Genomic DNA, 20,524 nt, shown 5'->3' with positions numbered 1-20,524 from the left:
TCGCAAATGGTCCACAGTATTACATGTACTTGTGCTTGTCTTCAATATAATCTGCCATTTGCATTAATTCTTATTCAGTGCTGGTCTTTGGTTTTCCTTTTTTTGTTTTGTTTATGCTGTTATTATAGTAAAAAATCATTAAAAACCTTCCTTGAAGAATAATTAGTAGTTCTTACTTATTTTATACGGCCACCACTTAACCTCATTACATCTGTGTTGGGTGGTGGAAAGTAGCAAACACCCCAGAATAAATTAGGGCCCCAAGGCGTGCCTCCTTCTTCCTTTATCTCCGCAGCACCCATCAGAGAGAGAGAGAGCAACAGAACCAAAGGGCTCTGGAAACCCCTTTGATGTTCTATCTAGTGAAGGAGTAGTAGTTTGGGTTACATGTACCTTGAGACACATATATTAGAAATACCTACATAGACATGCTAATTCATGCACTGAAGGGGAGCTATGGTATGGCTGAATCACTGAATCACATAATCACTGAAAGGGAGGAAGCCATCACTGGTTTCTAAGCATTCCATTCAATGGACATGCTCGGAGTGAAACTGTTGTGAATGACTTCTGTTACGTAAGCAGCCAACTGGAGACATTCACAACACTATACCTTCCCGAGTGCTGAACAGAAAACTGCTTTGCATTGCTCTCTTATTTCCACTTTCAAAGGCAATCAAAATATGCCCTCATTCAATTTTTAAGTGTAAGCAGAGTCACAATGAGCTCTCTCCTGACATCTGGTGGTGAGCTGTGGAAAAGGACTTCAGTGGCTAATCTCATTTGGATGGGCACACCCACCCTGCCTAGTATGGTGGGACTGCTTGCCCAAATGGTCACTTTGGCTGCTGTGGCATCCCCAGTCTCTTTGTAGGAGTAATAAAAAGTTGTTATCCTCATTATGTGAATCAAGGACAGTAGAACTGTACTTGGCATTTTATGACTAAGGGACTCACCCTCAACTAAGCATCACACACTGGGCAAGGGACATGGGTTCCCAAGCCCAGGGAATTGAGGGAGGTTGGGGATAGGCTTGTGTACCTGGTAATATGAGCCCCAAATGCTACCTTGAGCCTTCCTCTCTCTGCTGTGTAATAGAGCTAATTTAGATTCAAATAAGAGTCTTGTTATGTGCTGTGGAGCTGAAATCACTGTTACCTACGTTTAAGCACTAGACCTACTCTGGGCTAGTGGTTCTGATACAAGAAGACTATCCAGGTGCACCAGCAGTGAGGCTCCCCTACTAACAGCTGAAATCACTGAGAGCTGTGTTGGAAGGGGGTGGGGGCTGAAGACCTATTGATGAGTAGCTAGGGGAGAGGTGTGGCCAGCTGGGTGGCTGGTAGAGAGGACTGGAGCAGAACCCCACAGAGAGGTGTGGCAATTGGCCATCAAGGGCCCAAGCAGCAGAGAGTGTAAGGTGCCTCCATATCTTCCACCCGGGCTGGGAGGTGAACTCTGCAGATGAACTTCTGAACTCTGGGGCTGCACTGCCCAAGGACAGCAACTGTGAGTTGGGTGACTTTTGGGTTGCTGGACTTAACACCCTGAAGGGAAAAGGACACTGCCCAACTTACTTGGGGGTATGTCTTTTGCTCATGGTTTGTGTTATGAATCCTGTTTGTGGTGTTTCCCCAATATAATGCCATATGGTTTCCCTCCTTTATTAAAAGGCTTTTGCTACACTCAGACTCTGTGCTTGCAAGAGGGGAAGTATTGCCTCTTAGGTGCCCAGGGGGTGGTATGTAATTGTCCCAGGTCACTGTGTGGGGGCTCAAGCCGGTTTTGCATTGCATTATTGAAAAGGAACCCTTAGATACTGAACCTGGCCCTTGTTGCTACCAACTCTGACAGGCAGAAGGGTTACATTACTCTTGCTGCTGTTCAATCCTGTTTTGGTGTAAGTTATGTAATATGCTGATTCTGGCTAGCCCAATCACAACAGATGGGATTTTTTTCCTTCCTTAATCCAGAAGAACTACTCAGTTAGTAGAGTACAATTGTTTCCTATGAGGTCTGAAGGTAACTAATGCATGAAGGTCACAGTGGAAGATGTCAGCACCTCAACATCAAGGTAGTTAAAACAAAGCTTGGTTAGAAGTTATTTTTAATGACTAGATTTGGAACAAGATATTGAATGAGAAATCTCAGACATAGGTCAGAAGGGACCATCATGATCATCTAGTCTGAACTCCTGCACATTGCAGTTAATGTGAACTCAGAACCAGGCACTGAAATATGCCAAAAGCTACTCTGTCATCCAGGGAAAGCAGCTGTTACAGTTTAATGAAGACAACCCTTTGATTTCACAGAGAATGAGAAGCCAATGGGCAGTTGTAGGTGATGCATATTCCTTGTAGAAGTGGTACCTACGACAAACTTCTGCCAAAACTGTGAGGTACAGCATATTGTATTTGCCTAGATTGATAGTGCGCCTTTTGTTTGGAGAACTTCAGTTTGTCCTCAAGAGCAATTCAGTAGAAAGTTTGCTTGCTCACCACTTAGCAAGAAATGGATTAGGACAACATTGTGTAGGCACTTAAAGTGGCATTCCAGAAAACTAGGTAGCCCTCTGCTGTATTGGCTGGCAAAGCTTTTAGCATCTTGTTCTACTTCCCAGGCTGCCAAACAGAAAACTGCAAGAGTTTCTTAATCATTTAAGAATTAGAATAGGTTTGGCAAAAGAACTAGATGAAAGAATAGAGTATGAAACCCATACCACAAACCTCCCAGCTATTTATGCCTAGACCAAATGCTATTGGATCAAAGTTGGAAAGGGAACTGAGAAAGCCAGGAAAGGATGTTTTAAGAAACATATTGGGAGCAGTGGCACGTGTGGCAGAGAAATGGAGAAATAGTGGAGACACCAGATTTATAAGTAAGCGTTCAGAAAATAAAAACAATTGAATTGACATTGACCACATATTTACCAAAAAAAGCCAAAACAAAACAAAACACCAGCTTAGCCTTTTCACTAGCTTGAAACTAATGTTGGTGTTGTAAGGATTTTTCTCTCTTGGGGGCCTATCTGACCAGAAGACTTCAAGGAGCCTTACAGTTTACCTTCTGCTGGGTCCCCCCTTAAGCCCATCTATCAGAGCTGAAACCAAATAAACCATCACATGCAAATGTAAAATTAACAACACTTTATTTACTAAGGGAAAGGGAAGGAAGAAGAGGGGGATGGATTAAAACACTGGGGATTCGGAGTAAAACACATGCACACACACACACTCAGTAAAACAAAGGTGGTGTTCTACCTTTTTCCAGGTGCTAGCGATGTAGAGGCTGCAGACTCCGGATTGACGAGATCGACGGTGGACACCAGCGGTGGATCACAGATGTCACAGACAGGTAGGTAGACCTATCTTAGACCCGCGCCCCCCCGTCCCACTTTGTGTCGTCTATGAGTGAAGGTCTGAGCTGAGTAACCGGACTGAGTCTGCGTGTGCAAGTCTGCTTCCCAAAATAAAATAACAAACCAATGCAAAACGTGTACTGAGTGGCTACTGCAGGCCAGCAACCACGGTGAAAGAATGTACCACACAACAACGAGAGAGAGCATTGGACACTTGAGCCTTCTAACTTCCAAGCTCCAGAGCCCACCAACGAACCCCCTTGGCTCCTCCCCTCATCTGCCTTTATAGGAGCCTGTTGCCTAGCAACAGATTCCCGCTCTTTCTGTTTCCTGCCTTTTCCTTGGCGCAGGGGAACAAGAACCTAACACAAAACGGAGGTTACCTTGTTCTTTTTCCAAATCAAGATGGCCTCTTAATACACAAACTTTAAACCCAACTTCCGTCACTAATTTGGGATGATTAAACAGGGTTTAAACTGAAACTAACAGGTGTTACCATAGAAACTTGATCTGTAGGGGTAAATGAACTGGTGAAGAAAGTGACAACTGCTCTTCCTATTAGGTACTGCCAACCAAAATAAAAACCATACCTTCTATACAAATAAAATTGATAATTTTAAAGTTACACAGGAGGAGTGTGATGTTTTGTTTTAAGAATTGTGGCAACTGGTTACTATGCTTTTAAAGTCTGGAATTTTCTTTCTGGCCAAGTTAAAAAACTGTTTGGAAGCAGTTGCAGCTTACATCAGTTAGAAACTGAATGAAGGAGGGCTGGAAGTAGTTGGTAAGAGCGCATCCACTGTGTTAACTAGGCTTTAATTACACCCCCCTCTTCCCCCCCCCCCATTTTGTTTGTTTGTTTTGGATATTCTGATCCAATGAAGAGTCTGTGTAGTTTAAAAAATATAATTGGTTCATTGGATCCTGTAGACACAAATGAGTCACACTACTTCCCCACCCCACCTCAGGTCACAATGGGCCCATGTCACAGGGTGTGCTCATTGGGAGCATCAGCAGCTTTCGGTGCCGTGCTAGTTACTGCTGACTCATGGTCTTAGCTTGTGCTGGGACACAGGTAGATTTTATGCTGCTTCCAAAGGGAAATGCACTGCAGCAGAGACAGCTGGGTCCCAAGCTTCATAGCCCTGCAGAGCCACCAGCTGGCAATGGAGAGGGCATAGGCACTTTGCGGGGGGACAGAAGACAACAGAGAAATGGTCTCCAATTTTAACTAAGAAGCTTAGAGATGAGAACACCGAGCATATTCAGTGAGTGATTCAGAGGTCTATTTAATGTTCAGTCCTTAACATCAGCTCCTTTTATTTTACTGAAGTGAGGCAGCTTGTCCAATCTTATTTTTTGTCAGTTTGCTGCCTTCTGGTAGTGAATTTCCATTTTTTTCTGTTGAGGCAGCTGAGGCTAGGACTTTGAATGCTGTCTCTCTCCATCCCAAGACAAACACCTCTAGCTATCTAGGCATTTCTGCCACACCCATCGCTGTGGTTTCGAGGCAGCCGTGACCGCTGCCCAGACCCAGAGAGTGAAAATGGGAAGTTCCTGGGAGAGTTCTTCCGAGAGAGCAGCGTGACACCAGCTCAGGCACACAGCCAATGGCCACTCATGACAAGTATCTGATCCAGAAATCAGAGCCTATCCGCAGAGGAAAGCCTCCCCCAGCTCCCTGGTCTGCATCTTGCCATCTAGGAGGGATTGACTGGGAATGGCAGAACAACAGGACCCAGTGCCCCCAGCTCCCTGGATTCATAAGAATGACCCTACTGGGTCAGACCAAAGGTCCATCTAGCCCAGTATCCTGTCTTCCGACAGTGGCCAATACCAGGTTCCCCAGAGGGAATGAACAGAACAGGTAATCATCATGTGATCCATCCCGGCGCCGCTTCCCAGCTTCTGGCAAACAGAGGCTAGGGACACCATCCCTGCCCATCCTGCCTAATAGCCATTGGTGGAACTATCCTCCATGAACTTATCTAGTTCTTTTTTGAACCCTGTTATAGTCTTGGCTTTCACAACATCCTGTGGCAAAAAGAGCTTCACAGGTTGACTGTGCGTTGTGTGAAGAAATACTTCCTTTTGTTTGTTTTAAACCTGCTGCCTATTAATTTCATTTGGTGACCCCTAGTTCTTGTGGCTGAGCGAGCAATGGGGGTCACAGATGCAGCAGGAAAGCAGCAGATTCTACGCTAGAGCTCCATAGCTGTACACAGAATATTAGGAGCCATTTGAAAAGGGATAGATAATAAGACAATTACCCTGTGCAGTAACTGAGGCTCTTCGAGATGGGGGCCCCTGAGGGTGCTCCAATTTAGGTGTGCCAGCGTCCTTGCACCTGGGATCGGAGATCTTCAGTAGCAGTGCTTGTTGGGCTGCACATGTGCTTCTGCACATGGGCTTCTCCCCATCTCATGCCATGAGCGGTGTCTATATAGTACTGTGTGGTCCAAACGCTCCCAGTTCCTTCTCTACCATAGAGTCAACGTTTGAATTCTGAAGCAGAGGGGAGAAGGGTAGGCAGTGGAGTACCCATAGGGGACACATCTCAAAGAATCTCAGTTACTGCACAGGGTGAGAAACCCTCTCTTCTTCTTCTAATAGTGTCCCTATGGGTGCACCCCTTTAGGGGCACTACTCTACAGTTACCTAGTTGGAAGGCTGTGGCTTTGGAGTTGTATTGATTAGTAAGGACAGGACAGTGTGTCCTAGTATGGTATCTGATGTTGAGTCGTGGATGATTGCGTAATGTTGTATGAATGTGTCTATTGATGCCAAGGTGGCCACTTTACAAATGTCCGCAATCGGCACGATATTTAGAAAGGCTATCAAAGTGGACAGCGATCAAGTGGAATGGATTTGAGTTCCTAGTGGCAGTCATAGTTTATATTGTCAGTAGCAAAGGGGAATGCACTCAGATATCCATTTAGAAAGCCTTTGTTTTAATATGGCAGATCGTCTTTCAGCCATAGAGAGGAATAAACATGGTGACTGAACAATTTAGTTCTGTCAAGGGGGAAGGTCCATGCCCTTCTCACGTCTAAGGTGCATCATGTGGCTACATGTTGATTTCCATATCAGGTTTGGGGAAGAAGGATGGAAGGATAGGTTGGTTTAGGTGAAAGGATGATGGTACCTTGGATAAGAATTTCAGGTGGGGTCATAACATGACTTTATCCTGGCAGAAGATTCTGTATGGGGGGGAGGGTATGCTATGAGGGTACCTATTTTGCCTACCTGTTGGGCAGATGTGATGGCTACAAGAAAGACAGTCTTCATAGATAGGTGCATGTAGGAACAGGTTGCCATGAATTCAAATGGGGAGGCAGCGTAAAACTAGACTGAGATCCCAAGGTGGGGTATGCATCCGATGAAGTGAGCTGTAGCTCACGAAAGCTTATGCTCAAATAAATTTGTTAGTCTCTAAGGTGCCACAAGTACTCCTTTTCTTTTTTCAAGGTGGTGTAGGATATCATACCTCAGGGTACAAGTTTTGAAGGCCCTTAAGGAATTTTTTTTTTTTTTGTCATTGGGTAGGTAAAAACCTAATGGTCGTCTTAGAATGGAATGCAGAAATGGTAGCCAGGTATACTCAAATGGAACTCAAAGAGTCCTGATTTCTTGAGTTCGAGGATGTAGTCCAGTATGAGTGGTAAAGGAGCGCTCTGCGATTAAACCTGTTTGGTGTTACACCAGGTCTGGAATCATTTCCATTTGTGCAGGTAAGTATGGCATGTGGTTGAGTGTCTGCTATTTAAAAGGATTTCTTTTACCTCATCTTAACAGGTCATCCCAGGAGCCTGGAATGTTGAAGGAACCAGGCCTTCCAGTGGAGAATACAACCTGCATTCTGAGAGAGGAGGTGTAGATTTGGCTGTAGAGTTATTGGAGGATAAACCGCCATGCGCAAGAGGTAAGGATACCATATTTGTCGTGGCCATGTTAGGGCTATTAGAATGACTCTGGCTCATTCTACTTGTATCCTGTGAAGCACCTTGAATAGTAGGGGAAAAGGTGGAAAGGCATAGAGGAGATGTGCATTCCATATGATAAGAAAGGTGTCGCCTGGGGATTGATGACCCAGATCTGCTCTGGAGAAAAAAATCATGGACTTTTGGTGTTCTTGGTGTGGTGAATAGATCTATGGTTGGGATTCCGCAGTGACTGAATATTGTCTGTAGGATTGCCTTGTCTATCTCTCACTTGTGTTCTTGTGAGAACTTCCTGCTCAGTGAGTCTGCTGTGGCATTCTGGTGACCGGTAGGTATGCAGAAGAGATAGTGATTCCATGTTAGACGCACCAGTTCCACAGTTTTAGGACTTTGATGCACAGGAATTGAGACCTTGCTCCCCCTTGTCTGTTGATAGAAAACATACAGGCAGTGTTGTCCGTCATTACTCATGTACTTGTTCCTGATTGGTAGAAAGTGGAGACATGCATTGTGGACTGCACATAATTCTAGAAGACTGATGTACAACGTAGACTCTGATAGTGACCGCTTGCCCTGTATGCGTGGTTCTGTAGATGCGCTCCCCAAACGAGGAGGGAGGTGTCAGTCATCAGTCTTAAGGATGGTGGGGGTGGGGGTGGGAGGGGTGAAGGAAGGGAACTCACCTGCAGACATTCTGGGGTTTTGTCCACCAGTGTAATGAGTCCTTGATCTTGAGTGGTACAGAGCGAGATTTACTCAGGCTGTGTCTGTGTGGCAGGTAAACTGTTTGAAGCCATCCCTGGAGGCAGCGCATATGGCACCTGGTGTGTTTTACAATGAATGTGGTTGATGCCGTTTTACCAAGCAATTGCAGGCAAGCTCTGGAGGAGATCTGTGGGCTGGTTCTCACGTTGGAAATTAGGCTATCATGACAAATCTGTGGGTTGGTAAGAAAGCTTTGGTTTCTACTGTGTCCAACTGTGCCCCAATAAATTCCAGTAGTTGTACCAGTGTCAGTATTGATTTGTGTATGTCTAGTTCTAGGCCCAGTCTCAAGAAAATATTCATTGTCCTTATCGCTTCGAGCATGTCACCTTGCGATGGGGCCTTTATGAGGCAGTCGTCTAGATATGGGAATATCATCACCCCTTGTTTGCGGAGAGGTGCTGCCATCACTGGTAGGACCTTGGATAAAATTCTGGTGTCTGTGGAAAGGCCAAAAGGGTATTGCCCTGTATTAATAATGGTCTGTCCCCAGGACAAATCTGAGAAATCTCCTGTGTGACGGGTGTATGGAGATGTGGACGTGGGCCGAGACTCAGTCCCTTTGTTCTAGTGCTAGGATTATTGTTAGTAACATGACCATGTTGAACCATTGCAGTTTGACAGACCATTGAGGTTCCTCAAGTCGAGGCTAAGTCTTCCATCTGCCATTTTTCTTTTGGATTATGAAGTATTTGAAGTAAAAGCCTTTCCCTCTGTGTTGGAACAGCACTGGTTCTATGGCACCCAGTTGAAAAAGGTAGCTTATCTCTTCTCCTAGAAGATGCTCATAAAAAGGGTCCCTAAAGAGGCATGGGGAGGTGGTTGAGGGGGCAGAAGGGAGAGGAACGGAATGGCGTACCCCTTGTTTATAAATTTCCAACACCCACTTGTGAGAGGTGATTGTTCACCACTTTGGGTAGAATGGGGTCAAATGGTTGCCAAACTGATGGATTTTATTGATGGTTGCAGCATCTGGTCTAGGGGGAGACATCTCAGGGCCTCGCCCAAATTTTCAAAACAGTTATTTCAAGATAGATGGATGAGTTATAGCCGACTGCATTGATGTCTGCCTGTGTTTAGGAGGGGGTCTCTGATGTCTGCGTTGTGGATCATAGTGCTGTTGGGGACTGAAAGATGGAGGTTGAGATCTCGGGACAGGTTGGTATCTACCTTGTCATCTCTTTGGCGCCGGTGTATTTAAATGCCAAGTGAGCGTAGCGTTGCTCTCCAATCCTTCAGTGAATGAAAGGATTCATCACTACGCTTGGCAAGGAGTTTGGGGCCTTAAAACAGGTGATCCTCCACAGTAGTCTGTAATTTTCTGGGTAATCCTGATAGGGGTAGCCACAAAGCCCATCTCATGACCACAGATATTGCTATGGATTGGGCCGCTGTGTCAACAGCATCCAGGGAGGTCTGCAGCGCAGTACGTGCCAGTAGTTGACCTTCAGGCACTAGTGCCTGGACTTGTTCTTGTTTGTCCTCTGGGATATGCTGAATAAACTAAGTGAATTTCGAATAGTTTTTATGGTTATATTTTGATAGGACCACAAGCACCTCAGAGTTAGCAATCCTGAATTGGAGCATGGTGGATGAGTAAGCCTTGCAACCAAAGAGGTTTAGCCTCTTCCATTCTTTGTCATATGGGGTCACGTGGGAATGTTATCTTCTCTTCTCATTCACTGCATTGACTACAAGGGAATTTGGAGTATGGTGGGAGAATAAGAATTCCCTTCACATGGACATAGTATTTCTTGTCCACACTGTTGCTGGTAGGTGGTAGAGATGCCAGGTTCTGCTAGATCACTGTGGCTGAGTCCAATAAGGCTTCATTGATCAAGAGTGCAATTTTTACCAATGAGGAGGTCTGTAATAACTTATATGGCTGCTTTCAAACTTCCTCTAGTGGAATCTGTAGAGTCCGCTATTCTGCAAAAGAGTCCTTGAAATTGCCTAAAATCATCCACAGCTCTGGGAGATGGTGGTTTGATTGCTTCTTCTGGGGAGAATGAGAAGATATTAGCTGGAGGTATGATTTCTTCCTCCAGTTCTTCCTTGTGTTCCTTGAAAGGTTCTACCTCTGGTTCAGGAGGCCTAGAGACTGATGAGGATGGAGACTGTCTTTTGGTCCCTCTGATAAGTGGGTAGTTGAGGAAAGTGTCACCTATACGCCACCCAAAGGTCCCAAGATGGCTAGTGTGGGGGGAATAGGATTATGAAGTGGCATCCAGGATGCCTTTACTAAGGATTTGCTTCTGTTCTAGTGTTTTGGTATCGAGGATGCATATACGGGTTACATTACGCTGTCCCGAGATATAATGGGGTGTGTGGGGTGCAACTGAGTAGTTCTCCTTCTCCTCACTGGAGAAGGGAGAGGGCAGGTCCAGGTGGTGAGGAAGAGTGTAGTAGTATTTCCATCTCCGGGAAAGAGACGTGAATTGCTGGTAGTTCAGTATGGGAGGAGCAGTAACTCCAGGATTTCAGAAATGACCAGATCTCTCAGGAATCTGAACTCTTGTGGTACCGGCATGATCATCATTGGTACCATATTGTGTGAGTGCACTGGTGCTGCAGAAGGTCTAGACATCGGTGCAGATGTTGTTGGTGCCGAGCTCAGAGTGCAGTCTGTCAAGTAGCCAATATGTGCCAAAGACTTTGCCGGTGCTAAGGCACTTGGACCCTAGCTGAGGTAGCTGGTACCGACTTTGAGATTTTTGCTCTGTCTTTGTCAGTATCATGCGATGGTAATCTTTATGTGGTCCTGCCCTAGGGCTTTTAGACCTATTGATAACACCGATACTGGAAGTACCCAGGCAGTCAAAGAAGCCAGGTCTCATTCCAGAAGATGTGTAGATCAGACTATGCTGGGGGATCCTTTTTGGGGGGTGGGGGGGAAGGTGGCTCCTTGGTGGGTGTTTCTTGTTATCCTGAGCGACTATAGATTTTCTCTTTGCAGCACATGGAGAGTGTGGGGCAGCAGATGATGGTGCTGATGGAGACCACTGTGCAAGAAAGATATTGGGGCCAGGGTCTGAGTCTGGCCGCAATGAGCTTTCCATCCTAATCAATTTTAGTTTCAGTTCATGGACCTTTCGGGCTTGCATTTGCAATTTGAGGCAGTGGGTGCACTTCTGTGGTACGTGCCCCTCGCCCAGACAACGAATGCACCAGGAGTGTCCATCACTGACGGGGATGGCCTCATGGCAAGAGAGGCATCTCTTAAACCCAGGAGAGCCAGGCATAACCCCAAGCAGGGAGAACTTCCCTATAGGGAAGAACGTAAGATCTATACTAAACTAGAGTTAACGGAGAGGAAAGAAGGGAAAGAAAAGGTTTAGTTTGCTTTTTTTCTTTTAAGAAAATAAGGGGAGGAAATGACAACTAACTATCTACTTTGAACAGAAACTTAAGACTAAAGGCACTCACGGTGCTTGTGAAGGGCTCTGCTAGGGATTCCATCCCAGACCAAGGGCGACTGAGAAGGAATTGAGAGTGGTTGGACCACCCAGCACTATATAGCCACTCACAGGACGAGATGGACAGGAGCTCATGTGCAGCCTAACAGGCATTGCTACTGAAGATCTCCAATCCCAGGCACAGGGATGCCGGCACACCTAAAGCAGAGCATCCATAGGGACACTACTAGAAGATCTCATAATGCCACTATATAAATCCACGGTATGGCCACACCTTGAATACTATATGCAATTCTGGTAGTACCCAGAGGGGATAAAAATCAAATGATTTATTTTTATTTAAATCGGATTTTTTTGATAAAATGCCCTTTGGGAAAATAAGACCTCAACCCTATTGTCCCTCTGAAAATTTGTGTACACAGAGTCAATCCCTTACCTCTCTCTAAAAGTGCAAAGTTTCAAAAAGTTCAATGAATAGAAGATTGTTGGGGGCGCAATAGATCTGGACAAGGAGGAGAAGTCTGGAGATAAATGTGAGAAGGGAGGGACAGGAAGTAGAAACAAAAGTGACACTGTTTGAGCAGCATACTCCATAAGTATTGAAGTCTTTGAGTGTAGCCTTCATTGATTTGAGATCTACCATACCACTCTCTCACTAGAAGGGAAAATCTATAACAGCAGCAGGCTGTAAAAGAAACCCTGTTTGGGAATATTTTAATGATGTTCCTCTACCTGTGGGTAAGACAGGCAAGTGTGCAAAATGCAAACAGTGCAACAAAGAAATGCAAGACCTGGTTGCCCGAATAAAACAATATCATGAGAAGTGTTCCTTCTCAGGAGGAAGCTGCATTGAAGATGATGAAAGGAATACGTCTGAACATGCAGGATCTTCAGGTTGGTAAACTTTTTTATTTCATACTTCTTTCTTAAGGACTGCCTGTCTTCCTTCTGGACTATTCTTGAACTCTCATGGTTGAGCAAAAAATATAGTTGTTTCTCTATGGTACTATCATTTTAGATGCAGTTGTGATAAAAAAAAATAAATAGCTGAAATAGGCAGATCTTCCTTTTACAATTTTACCTTTAAAGTAGTACTGAGTGTCAGTGAATGTAATGAGTAATACTAAATGAGCAGTATGGTAATAATAATTAAATAACTGCATGGACTTATTTTGTTTGGCAGAATCCATCCTCAACATACAGTATTCTGAAGACTATCCACCCTCAAGTTCACCATTATTTTCTATAGTTTCAGAGTTCTCTGCCAATGATAGTAATTCAGTCACATCATGTATGTCACACAGCCACAGTATATCAGCTGTACCTATGGTGTATCTCCATCATCCAGAAACTACCATAGGTAAGTTTGTGATAAGAACCAACAGATTACAAAAAGAGGTAATTGATGAAAAAATTGCCTGGTTTGTTTATGCAACAAATTCTCCTTTCCATATGAAAATAGAGAAATTGAGCAGTGTGCAAAAGGTCTAGAGGGTGAAATTGTTAAGCTGAGTCTTGATGGGTGGAGCAGTGTCCACAATGATCCTGTTGTGTGTGTGTGTGTGTGTGTGTGTGTGTGTGTGTGAGAGAGAGAGAGAGAGAGAGAGAGAGAGAAAAGAAGAAGGGAATGTCTTCCTTACAGAAACGATACATCAGGAAATGCACACACAGCAGAATACTTACAAGAAGTAGCAGTAAAAGCTATAACAAATGGTGAAAAAAATTCAAATGTCTAATACGCAGTTTGGTCACCGACAATGCTGCAAACGTATCCAAGATGAGAAGAAATGATTTAGAAGAGAGTCCCAAGCTAATAACATATGATTGCAAAGCTCATTTCATGCACCTCCTAGCCAAAGACTTCAGTGTTCCAGAAATAAAGGCTAATGTTGCTAAAATTGCAAAATATTTCTGTTAACAACCACTTTGCAGCAGCTGCTCTGAAAAAAGTGGGAGGAACCAAGCGAACTCTCCCACAAGCTGTTCGATGGAACTCAGTAGTGGACTGTTTTGAGCACTATATCAAGAACTGGCCTAATCTGATGAGTTTGTGAACAAAATCATGAAAAAAATAGATGTCACTGTCACAGCCAAAGTTCTCAACGTTGGGTTTAAGAGAAATGTTGAACACATGCTGAGTACCCTGAAGCCTATTTCCGTAGCCTTGAACAAAATGCAGGGAAATAGTTGTTTTATTGCTGACACGGTTGAAATTTGGAAGGAACTGACTGAGATCTTAAAAAGAGAAATATGCAATGACCGAGTTAAATTACAAGCATTAAAAAAAACGAAATGGTACAAGCACTATCTCCAGCTCATTTTCTTGGAAATATTCTCAATACTTGGTATCAGGGTCAAACCTTAACTGCTGAAGAAGAGGAGTTGGCTATGACATGGACATCCAGCAATCATTTCTCCATAATGCCAAGTATAATAAACTTCAGCACTAAGGGTGAACCATTCAAGAAATATATGTTTGCTGATGATGTTTTAAAGAAAGTCACACCAGTGAACTGGTGAAAGTCACTTAAGCACTTGGATTCAAAGACTGTTGAAGTGATAATCTCACTTTTAAACAGCAGTAGCTACTTCTGCTGGCGTAGAAAGAATATTTTTCTTCCTTTGGACTAATTCATTCCAAATTGAGAAATCATTTGGGACCTGAAAAAGCAGGAAAGCTTGTTTTTTCTTTTCCAGATTATGAAGAAACAGGAAAATGAAGGTGAAGATGACTGAGTTAGCTGCAGAAGCCACTATTTTAAGTTTCTCATGTGGACCTGGCTGACAGTCAATTTAATTTGTTTTTTTTTTAACAAAATATTTCATTTAACTATTTTAGTTAAAAACAATTAACAGAAACATACCTGATTTTAAAAAACTTGAATGTTTAACTAAATTCAAAAATTCATATGCTTATTTTGTTAAAACGTTTGCTGTTGAAGAAAATAAATCCAGAATACCTAATGTTGTTTTAGTTAAATAAAAATATGTAAATGTCTGTTTGGTGATGTTCTCTTCTGAATACAGTATGGAAAGAAAATCCTGCAAATATTAGTGATTAACCTGCTGAATTAGAGATATTTATGAAGTCATTGGGAGGTGAACTATCTGCTTCAGTTACCTTTGGTAAATGAAAAAAACAAACAAACATTAATTTTCTGATAGAGCTGTAAAACTAATCTAAAAAGTTTTCAAAATAAATAATTTTTAAAATGTATAGTGTCTACCTTCTAAAAATGAAGCCTACATCTGTCTCTGAGTTGTGAAGAATATGTATTAAGGTTATAAGAATGCACTTTTATGTAAAAAATCCATGATTAAATAGTCTTCCTGACTAGTGATTTAAATCAAATCCACCCTGGTCGCACCATCTCAAAATATTATATAGTTATTGGAATTGGAAAAGGTACAGAGAAGGCCAACAAAAAATTATTAGGGAAATGGAACAGCTTCCATCTGAGGAGAGATTAAAAAGACTGGGACTGTTCAGGTTAGAAAAGAGGCAACTAAGGATTGAGGGAGGGGATAGGCTAGCAGTCTATAAAATCATGAATGGTGTGGAGAAATGTGAAGGGGTAAAGATCACTAACAAGAACCAGGGGTTAATTAGTAATTAATAAGCAGTAGGTTTAAAAACCAAACATAAGGAAGAGCTTCACACAATGCAAAGTCAACCTGTGAAACTCATTACCAAGGGTTGCTGTGAAGGCTAAAAGAATAATCGGGTTAAAAAAAATTAGATAGCCATTGATGGACCTATCCTCCATGAACCTATTAGCCAAGATGGTCAGGGATGCAACCCCATGTTTGGGGTGGCTCTAAATCTGACTGCTGGAAGTTGCAACAAAACGGCAGGAAGGATCACCCTAAAACTGCCCTGTTCTGTTCATTCCTGCTGAAGCATCTGGAACTTGCCACTGCCGAAAGACAGGAAACTGGGATAGATGGACCATTGTTCTGACCAAGTATGGCCTGTATTACATTTATATACTGTGACAGACCCAGACCAGGGGGGTACAGAAGTCTGGTAGAAGGCAAATATACTGTCCACTGGATGAACAGTTTTCTGTTTCCCGAGTGACCAGAGCAGGGGCTGCCCTAGAGCAATCAGGAACCTGCTAGAACCAATTAAGACAGGCAAGGTAATTAAGACACCTGGAGCCAATTAAGAACTTACTAGAATCAATTATGGCAGGCAGGATAATCAGGACACCTGGTTTAAATCAGGACCCATCAGTTAGTGGAGGGCACACAAGGAGCAGGGAGTGAGAAGGTGTGCTGCTGGAGGACTGGGGAGTACAAGTGTGATCAGGCTTCAGGAGAAAGATCCTGTGGTGAGGATAAAGAAGGTGCTGGGGGGAGGCCATAGGGAAGTAGCCCAGGGAGTTGTAGCTGTCACACAGCTGTTCCAGGAGATATTGTAGACAGCTGTGATCCACAAGGCCCTGGGCTGGAACCCAGTATAGAGGGTGGGCTCCCGCAACTCCGTATCTGACACAGGAGCAGTTGACCTGGTCTGTGAGAAACACCAGAAGGGAAGGTCTAGTTTGGAAAGGGATCTGGCCTGTTCCTGAGACAATAGAGTTCGTTCTCAGTTTCCCCCATGCTGGCCAGTGATGAGGTTAGCTGAGTGAATGGCAGGTTTGAACCTCTAGCAGAAATGCCCAAACTGAGGGCTGCCGTGAACCTCTGAGGTGAGCAAATCCCCCCAAAAAGCAGAGGACCCACCAAGGCAGAGGAGGAACTTTGTCACATTACATCCCTTTTCAAAGTAGAGATCTTCACAAAACTCCACATATCAAGAGACAATGCCACATCCCAATACTAATAAACAGACCTTTAAAATGTGGAGCCACATACCAATTTCTGTTTCTCAGAAGTGTAACTGCATTCTCCTCTCAGGCAATACATACAAAGATTTTGAACAGATTTCACATTTAACTACCACGACCTCTAAAGTTCCACCAGTTAAAACTTGTGGGACATCTTCATTTGGCTTTTACAACTTTAGTACTGAAGGAATTATGACTGCTGTACATTTAGATTGGGAACCTATCACTGATCTATAGGATCAGTACAGCCCCAGCTTTGGAAGTCTATCAGAGGAATCCCTTCAGTGTGCCAGACTCCCTAAGGGTCTCACCTCTTCCTCCCCTGTACGCCATGCAGCTTCACTGCCTCCTAAGACTGGACCTCTGGGCTGTCAGCACTCCTATTTCACATTGTGAGCTCTGTTCAGAGTCCAGCTGAGATAGACTTGTACACTCTCCAGGGATTAATGCACTTCACAAAGCAATTGCAGTGACACTCAGTTGTCAAAATAGTTGGGTTTATTAGTCAACTGGAACACAGCATAGGAAGTCCTTCAGTTAGCACAGACTAGTGGCCCCTAAACTGTGGTGCATGCCCCCCTAGGAGGGCACAGAGGAACATTCAGGGGGCACAGAAAAGCCTGGGCCAGCCCCCAGGGGAAGCAGAGGAGGGAGGATCACCCACCCCCACTCTCCTCTGGTTCTGCCTTGGCTCCCAGCCACTGGCCCTGACCCTCAGCTCCTTTCCCGGCTCCAGCCCATGGTCTGCCCCCAGCTGTGGCCCCACCCCTGGAACCATGGCCCTACTCCTGGGGGCATGCAGACAGGGGTAATGGGGTCACTACCATGAAAAGTTTGGGGACATCTGGCGTAGACAACTGAAGGTTAAAGCATAGACCATTCTGGTTAGCCAAGCTGAGGTGAACCCCATTGTTCAAGCTGTCTTCTCTTGGTCTAGCCTCCTTAGTCACACTCCAGGTGGGAGCCCTGACTCCTTCCAACAGCCACATCTTACCCCTCAATAGGCAAGATTGCATCATAGGACTCAAATATTACAGAAAATTCCCATTGTCACAGAACCATTACTCTGTCTATTGGCTTTATTGTGGTATTTGCTGTATTTTCTATCCTTGGAGGAAATCCTACAGATGCTGCAGTAATATTACTGTGGCTTTTTAAAAAAATAAACCTGCCTACTCGTGGTTGCATAGAAGCAACATTGATACAGTGGGCACATTTAACTTCATTTCAGTTAGAAATAACTTCTGAAGCTGTAATGTATCAATCTAGTGAGGAACACTGCCTGAACTGGTAATCGCTCCAACTGGAATGAACTTTAAATGCACCCACTGTACTAAATCATAAGTAGTCTAGAATATCAGGGCCTGTAAAACAAAAAAAAAAAGTGGTGGTCCTTACTCATTGAGTAAAATATTCTTCTCCTGCAAGTTGTCAGAAAGTGATGAGCTAATATTGCAGTATTGATCAGACAAAATCTCGACCAAAAATATTTGGAAAATGGTAAGAATACGATAAACAGTAATTTTTATAAAAGTATTTTTAATAAACTGAAGACTAAGTTTAACATGATAGACACCTTGACATGTCAAGAAGCTAACAAAAGTCAAATCTCTGAATAGTTTATACAAACACTATGAATTACAGTAAACTTGAATTCAAGTTTACAAAAATCTGTCTGTGAAGATTCAACAACTTGTAACCACCTTCCAAGAGTGAAATTTTTCACGTCTCACCTGTGATTAGAGTTGCGCTGCAAAGTTTAAAAGAAAACCAACTGCATTTTTATCAAATCATTTTGAAGTTATTGTTGTGCACTGACAGTACATTGGATATTTTTGGCTCACTGAAAAAACGGCATCTTAAACAAAAGTGACTTTCTGTAATTAAAGATACAGTATGTATCAAAAGTACTATCTTTCAGAAAATTAAAAAACCAGAAAGGAAACCGATTAGAACCCTGATGCAATGAATTATTTTTCTACCCGTTTTATGATGGAAAGACTCCAGGTGTCCAGCATTCTCGCAGCCTTTTGGAGTGTTCAGTTCCTAGTACACAGTGTGATCACTAGTTGACTAAAAGTGTAATTCCCTGCTTGGCAGTAATGCTGGTGAAAGGTAACTTGCACTATTGCTAACAAATGAGAGCAACCGTTGGCAGGGTATTTTTTTAGGCATCAAGTGGAGACTGAGTTTAGAGTCCATGATCAGAGATAACAGTACCATCACTTTAAGATGCAATACGGAAGAGACATCAGGGTTCAGATGTCAATTTTTTTCCACAGGATGGAAAAAGTGAATGGATGGCTTGAAATAAAACAAACAGTCGAACACATGATGATATCTTCAGCTGTACAACTACCAACAACATGAGCATATTTTTGTAACAAACTTTCCAACCAGTCTGCTTTATAAAAAATATTAAGTTTTACTCCAATAAAAACTGTGCTGTGTATCTGTACTTTGTTTCTTGCATTGTACATGCTGCAGTTGTCACTTTATGAAAGTAGAGAGATTTGTGGCAGTGCTGTGGGTATATCAGAAGCCTAAAAATCTGATGTTGGTACATAAAAATTAGGTAGCAATGAAAGCCAGTTGTATTTCTTTCAAACCCTAAGAAAAGCTACAATACCATGCTAGATCGGGAAAAAACAAACAACCCATGGCCTCAACCCTGAGCTGAAAACAAGAACCTGCTTTGCCAAGAGATTACCACCTCAGCTCTAGATCTGAGGCAGAAACCACCAGTTTCCTATTGTCTTAAATGTCTGTAGTGCTTTACTTACTTCATTTATCCTTAATCGACTAGAAACCACCCTATTCACTTTCACTAGAGAAAGTAACACTGACCTCAATTCAGAATTAAACATGAAAAAAAATCAACGCGGAAAGTCAATTTATGTCTTCTGAAGTCTAAATAATCATACTCAGACTAGTCACTCAGGGAAATTGCTGTCACAGTAGATTTGTCAGCTGCCACCACTTGTTACTTCCTGAGAGAGATAGTAAAATATGTAACAAAACACTACTTTTAAATGAGATTATGGCACCTCATTTTCTCTAGAAATAGCTGTGTGTGATTTCTATAGATTGTGTTCAGAACTGAACACATCAGATTTTTTACAAGCTATTTCATCTGGCCTCTCTTTTGATGGTATTAACACATAATTACCTCAAACAGGAACCCAATTCAAGTTTGCAAATTAGGCCCTATGGAGAAACAAACCAACTCTTGCTGAAGCCAGTAGCAGCAATTCCACTGCCTTCAACAGGAATTGGACTGGGCCCTCCTGGAAGTTATAAATAGAATGATGTAGCCTAATCTGCACTTTTGAAAGGTTAAGTGGCACTACTTGCCAAAGGTTTATATTTGTAACCTAAAGTATGGTTCTGTCCCAGCACCTGCAGATTCAGCTTTTAACAAAAATAAAGTCAGCATTTTCATTTAGCTTATTGCAACAAGTCCTTACGCTAACATAACAGTTACATATTTAGCAAATCTAGTGACACCCTGAAAAATTTATAAAAGTTGTTTAATGCAGGTCTGTGTGAACTGATACGTTTATAAATGGTGTTCAGTTTTGGGTTTGGTTTTTTTGTAGTTTACTGAAAGTTCCTTAAGGCAACAAATCTAATAAAAAACAGTCACACTCCCATCTTTTGCTACTGTATTTCTATATAGAGTGTAGAACCTCACTGATTTATACTAGTGACTGGGGGAACCACTGCAAGTTTCTAATTAATGTTCAAAATGCAGTAAGTGAACAATAAAAAGAATAAGGCATTCCATAACATATGCCGATCACTAATTATAATTTAGCTTTAATTATAATCCATGATGTACCAGCAAGAGTCTGTCATTTTCTAAAATAATTAAGTATTACATCTGCCAACTTGAGACGTGAGTAACACCACATGCAGATTAGTGGAGTTCTGCCGTGTGTATACGTAGGTGTATGTAATCTTCAATGCATATGACAAAGTTAATGCCACAGATGGAGATAATGAATAAAATCAACTTCTCCTTATCGTGTGTGTATGGAAGTATGAGTATCTAGCAGGGAATAATTCATATTTTGTTTTCATGAGTTAGGAATGGTTACAGAATTCAAATAAAGCAATCATGAGTAAGGGAAGTATGGCCATTCCCAACCCATCCATGTGTTATGTATTAGACTGTCCAATGTTACATGAAGCATACAAACCAATTCAAAG

Source organism: Eretmochelys imbricata, chromosome 3, assembly GCF_965152235.1.
Source record: "Eretmochelys imbricata isolate rEreImb1 chromosome 3, rEreImb1.hap1, whole genome shotgun sequence".
Lineage (NCBI taxonomy): Eukaryota > Metazoa > Chordata > Testudines > Cheloniidae > Eretmochelys > Eretmochelys imbricata.
Note: the sequence above shows the minus strand (reverse complement) of the source record.